Consider the following 6,376-nt stretch of genomic DNA (forward strand, 5'->3'; position numbering starts at 1 on the left):
CATCATGGGTGAGTCACCTCCCCAACACCTCCTCCTCCTCCTCCTTTTTTTGTGAAGTGAGATGGAAGCGTAGCCCCCCAAAATATGCTCTCATTCACAGAATATTTGCCTGAGGTGCTCGTCAGGACATGGAGGAGGACAGACGAGCCCACCATGTTTCTTTTGGCTCCAGATCTCAACTCAAACCCCCCCCCCCCGCCCCCCCACCCGCTTCTCCTCCTCCTCTTCCTCCTTTTGACTTGTTTTCATACTGCTGGCTGCAGCTGAATGACCATTCATGCTCACTGCTGTTGGATGTGGATGTTTGTGTGCGTGTGAGAAGGTCTGAAGAGGCCATGACATCCCCTCGTCTGATGTGAGCCAAACTACACACACACACACACACACACACACACACCACTCAATTCTGATTTCTGGGCCATACCTCCCTCATAGACCGCCAAAGTCATGCCACTTCAGTTCACATCGGCATCACCCAAACAAGAGTGACATGTCCACACACACACACACAAACACACACACACACACACACACACACACACACACACACACACACACACACACACACTCACATGCACACACGGACACTTGCAGACACACACACCTCCAGCTCTCTCCGGGAGATATCCGCTTGTCTCACGCGTTAGCGCTGCGAGTGGTCGCTGCAGTGCCAGCTGAGAGACGAATGTCTGCTGGAGTCAGAGGGGAAACTTGTGCGTGACATATTTATGACTGCAAATCGCTGCAATTTGCCAAACTTTATGGTGAAAAAGCAGCCGCTGACATACAAGGAGAACGAGACCACTTTCAGTTCATGAGTCACCGGTGCAGTGGGACAGACAGACTGGGAGCTTGCACATGCATGTCTGGTGATGACTGTGGGCCCACAAAATATTGATTCATACTTTTGTACTTAAGTTTGTGCCTTTCTGTGTGTGTCTGAGTGTCACACACACAAGCATGTGCAGCCCTAACCCTCCCAAGCTACTGTGTGCTCAGACAGAAAACAATGAGAAGGCTTCGGAGCCAGAACCGAACACACTTAGGGTGGAGCAAATTGTGAGTTGAGGGTGAAAAGAGTGGAGAAACCAATTTTTTTTCCCTTTAGACATAAAACACCAGTAATCTGAGGATAATTTCACATTCCACAGATGTTGCCAATCGTCCAGGTTCAGTTTTCACATCCAGACGAGTTCACATGGTCACTGAAAGTTGCAGTTTTGGCTGCGTCAACGCATCTTGAATAAAATGGTATTGTCGGGCACAAAGGAGGGAGAAAGTGATTTGATATAAATGAGTCTTTGTGCATAGGGGGGTGAGGCTGTGGGGTCCAGACGCTGGTGGTGGATGTGATGCTGAAGATCTGAATGTGACCAAGACTGGATTCAGCAGGAGGTGAATGTGGTGGAGGAGGGTCGAGGAGAATCATTGAAAAGACATCTGACAGTGGAGGAGATTTAAAGTCTTACAGCAACAACATGATCGGTTGAGATTATGGTGAAATCTGATTGGATTACTGTAAACACAGATAGGTGAACTGGTTATAAAAAATACCTTAATTTCTCAGAGAAGGGAACATGGCATAATTGCTATAAACAGGTATGACTGCAGGTTTAAGATGAGGTTAGCGAGCACTAAAACCACCAGGGACGTCACTGACGATCTCCTAGGAACACTAATAAATCGGTGAAGTTAAACCGGGGGGAGAATTTGTGGGATAATGCGGTTAGCTGCCTGTGACTCCTTGTTCACAGCTTCTTCAAATGCGGCCGACGAACGTGTCCTTTCAGCCCAGAGAATATGAGGCTTTGATACTTAGATCCTTCCCAGTAGCCTGACGTTGTCATACTCATGATTCTATTCAGAATATTAGTCTGAGACCGCTCCATTGGGCTGTGATTATGGGGCGTGTTTCAACCGAACCAGGAAAAAAAATGCCTCTTTTCTCAATTGGATAGACCTACAACCAATCAGAGCAACGTAGTATGTGATGTATGTTGAATAAGCGACCATCGGGGCCAGCTGATAAATTCAACTTTTTCCGAATCCCGTAGGAAGGACGGCAAAAACATCTTTTCGATCTACAAATGCCTTGATCGCGTTTCTCTGTTCCTCTTTCAAAATGAATGCGCTGTAGATGTCTGCTAAAACAGACTCAATGGCAGCATCTACACATCTCAGCCCTCCAGCAGCAGGCATGTTTGTGGAAAACAAAGTCAACCCAAGTGCTCTTTGATGACGTAGTTGATGACGCACCTGTTGATCATCTGTCCATCATCGTATAAAGCCCGCCCTGACAATTTGATTGGTCCGAACAGCTTCTGTTCGGAAATAATTTCTCCCCAACGGAGCGACTCCAGACCGAACTTCCCGACCAAAAATGTTGTGGGCGGGGCTAAGTTCGTCTGGTACCCAGGCTACCTTCCCGGCCCAACATATCCAAGAATTCATTGCGATCCATTTTTTTAAAAGAGGCAGCAAACGAGGAGAAATTATCACAAGAATTCATTTTAATCTAAGAACTTTCTCGTCCGTAGCTCCGCTGCTACGCGACAGCTGCAAGGGCGGGTCAAGCTGGGGAGGCAATAAAAAGACCAGACCGTCTCATTTCGGTTTGATGGCGTCCTTCAAAGGATGCGGCTCCTCTATAGAGACACAGCTTATGAGTCACAGAGTGTTCAGTTTTTCCGTAAAAAGAAAAACTTCAGGAATTAGAAAAATAAGTTTTCACGCTTCGCCGGCTGCCATAGAAGTTGTGCTTGAATCCTCACAGAGCTCACAGATGCTCCTGGTGTGGAAGCCTCTTGCTCCTTGCCGTCTGCATGTGGCCTTGCTAGGTGTCGGCTTGACCCCGTGCCAGGGGGCGGGGCCATCAGGGGGCGCACATGAAGACCTGCTCGTTTATCATCCCTCTGCAGAGAGTGGGCCCGATGACTGACCGAGGTAACGAGCTGCTCTCTGATACAAGGGGCTTCCCTCCTGAGATCCAACCAGCATGTGCAGGATCCCAAACCACAAGAACCCCAGCGAACCCCACACAGCTCCACCCCCCCCAGCTCCACTCCCCCCATGTGGCTCGGCACAGACAAGGCCGGCAATCAGCGTGATGGATTTCAGCCCTGACACGCTTTTTCCCAAGCGGCCCAATTAGGAAATACTTTTTGCGGGTTGTTTTTTTCCCTTTTTTATAAGAAACCTAGGTTCTCGTTGTCGTCTTAGTGTCCAGCGTACTGTAGGCCAGAAGATGGATTGACTAAGAGGAGGAAATTTTGTTTCATTACGGTTGGAATGAGGGGTTGTGGAAATCCCTTTGCACAAAAAGGGAAAGCGAGAAACCAGATTTGAGAAGACTGAGGCCGTAGGTGCTGAAGTCAGAAACCAAAAACAGACCGAAAACACCAACACGCACTTTTGAGAAATGAATTTGAACGCGTGCCATCCAAGAACAGATTTCCACAGAGGGGCGTGAGGGACTCACTCACTGCGGCCCACTAATTCGTAAGAAAACAGGTCTTTAGGAGCCCGCACATGAGCTGAGGGCCAAACCTCACAAACCCTCAAAAGCGAGTGTCAGTCTGTGACTGTGTGACGGATGAGTCTGAACGTCCTCCCATGAGAGGAGCTTTCATTAGTAAATGGTGATCACTCTCCTCCAGCGTTTACAAGACGGCAATTTTCTCTAAGCGAGTTGTTTTGGCAATTCCTCCTCGGAGGCCCCCGCCTGAGAACAATCATCCACGACATGTTTGTCAGTTATTTGAAAAATTGACAACAATCTCAAATTGCACCTATTATTCACATCTCAGGCTTCTGGAACAGCTGCATTTGAAAAGCCAGCCGTGATTGCATATCTTTGCTTGCCAACAGGAACGCTTGGCGGCACCAGTCAGCTTCACCTTGTTAACTACCTCCAGACTGTGCTGTTGTTTGGTCGGAGCGGAGCACAGAGGAAGACTGAAGCCGCCTTATTGTGTAAACTTTGGAGAAACAGCTACTCTGGCTCCGTTCAAATTTGAATGCATCTACAAACACCTCAGAAGCTTAGAGAGTAATGAGCTGGAGCTTTTCAATTAACACGGAAATGTGAAAATGACAATTTCTGTGAACACATTAATAAATCACACTCAAATGAATTTTTCTAGTCTGTAACTCATATAATTAAATTGACCTCTAGAATGAATGAGCCATGCTTAGGAAATAAAGATCGACAACAAAGACTCGTTCAACAGGCAAAATCTTTATATATATCTTTCCAGCTTTATACATGTTAACACAGCATTTAATCCTAGCACTTTCCACTGATTGCTCACAATAATTTGATCACTCAATATCAATACCCATATCTCTTTTTTAATTTTTACCTCCTCCTTTTATTGTCAGCATTTGTTTGGTACTAAGCAGGATTACTACGAAACTTGGTGGAAGAATGTTGTATGTGTCAGGAAATTACTTGGATCAGTGTGGATCCAATCGGAGGGGCGTAACTAGAATTGTTTTTAAGGTGTTTTTCAACTTTTCGTTGATTTTTCTAGGAATAATTCATAGACCTTCATGAAGAAATTTGGAGACTGATATTTGGAAGTGTTTGCAGTTCGGTGCAGCTCCAAATACAAATCTGGATCTAGTGAATTTAATGTTTTTTTCATAAGAGAACTGTTGGGCCTTGGCAGAGGTGTGAACTCAATTCTTACTAATATATCTTGATAACTTATACTTTAGGATTTTGCCTTTGACACAACGCTGTGTTTACTTGTACTGTCCAGACTTTGAATCTGTGCACGGCAATGAGGTCATGCACAGACAAAGTGCCCAAGTTCATCGTGTGCAATCACACATGGTCCCATAACACGACAGCTGCAGCCCATACTGTCACTAATATAAACTCATAATCAGGGGTCACGTAAAGAAAATCAAACATCAGATGACAAGTTTTTTATTTACGTGGTTTTTATCATCTGAAGTAAAACGGTGATCCAGCCGGTTGCTTTGATTGAACGGTATGAGCGCTCATGGGACTCATAAGGGTTCTAATTAAATAAAGCCATTTTGGTTGATGTGGTTTTTACGTGAATATTTTAAGGATTGTTTAACCATGCATAAACTAAATAAATCATCCATGCTGATGTTATTCAGTGTTCGGGGCTCAGGTTGTGAGCCAACATCAAAAATCCTCGTCTCAGACCACTTTGATCATTTTATTTTGTTTCTCATATTTTAGCAAAAAGACAAAAGCAGCTGCAACTTCATCCAGTGGAGTTTGGTTTGGCTCTGTATTGTGAGAGTGCCCTCTCCTCTCAGTGCAGGCCCCCTGTTGTTTACGCCCGTGACGAGCCGAGGAGCGAGCACTGAGCTCTGTCCTCGCTGCTATACATCACTTCAAGGGCTGCCCTACAGGAAGGACCATTTTCCCATCGTCTCTCAGTCAGCGAGGCAGTTTCTCTCCACATTAATGGACCAAATGGACTGACGACTGGCACCAAGCGCTCTCCATCCTTCCCTCTCCCCCTCGCTTTATTTCTCTCTTTGTATACTGTTCTTTTTTTCTCCCTTTCTTTCCCAGTCGGCTTATTCCTCCCTCTGTCTCTCCGCTTCCCTCTCAACACATTTTCTGTCCGTCCTTTTTTTTCGGCGTTTTGGCCCCCGCCGTCCATAAATCACTTGTCATACCACTGCTGGCCCTGCTGCGGCCGCCTGTGGTGCAATTTAGCCGCAAGTTGATTTTCGTGCAGAGTGATACTTTGTATGTCAGTGCCTCTGTCAGTCGCACACAATTCGGACACGGCGAGTTTTCCAGCCAGCCCTGAACTTTCTTTTCTCTTTTCATGCGAGAGAATGGAATTAAGTCGGTGCATTACTGACTTGAGTTTTTCTGGCCAGGCACATTGTTTTCCTTGGCCGCCACACTTATAGTCTGTTGAAACTGGCCTTTTTTTTTTCATGTCTATAAATGGGCTCTTTTCATGAATCCAAGAGGGTATGCTTGCTTTTTGAAGGGGTTTAAGAGGATACTGCACCATACTCAGTCAGAGGCCCTCGATTTGCGCTGCATATTCACACACTCCATCATATTGAGGCTAATATGGTATGGCTGGGCTCGCTGCATATGAATTGACATGGTATTTATCAAAAAGGCTTGCCAGAGCGCTGGAGACGGGAACAACTGGAGTGGTGATGAGAGGAGTTAGTGAATTGCTTCCTGTCTCGGCGAGGTGACGAGTGAGAGAGAAAAGGAGGCAGCAGGCGCTCCGAGCACAGATAGCAGGGAAATGAAGGAAACCACTGAAGCGATGGGAGAACATGTTGTCACATATTATATGACTGTTAGTTTAATACGTCCAAAACTCAAAGAGCATGAATGTCAATTTGTGGTTTTAAA

This window comes from Limanda limanda, chromosome 21, assembly GCF_963576545.1.
Source record: "Limanda limanda chromosome 21, fLimLim1.1, whole genome shotgun sequence".
NCBI classification, from domain to species: domain Eukaryota; kingdom Metazoa; phylum Chordata; class Actinopteri; order Pleuronectiformes; family Pleuronectidae; genus Limanda; species Limanda limanda.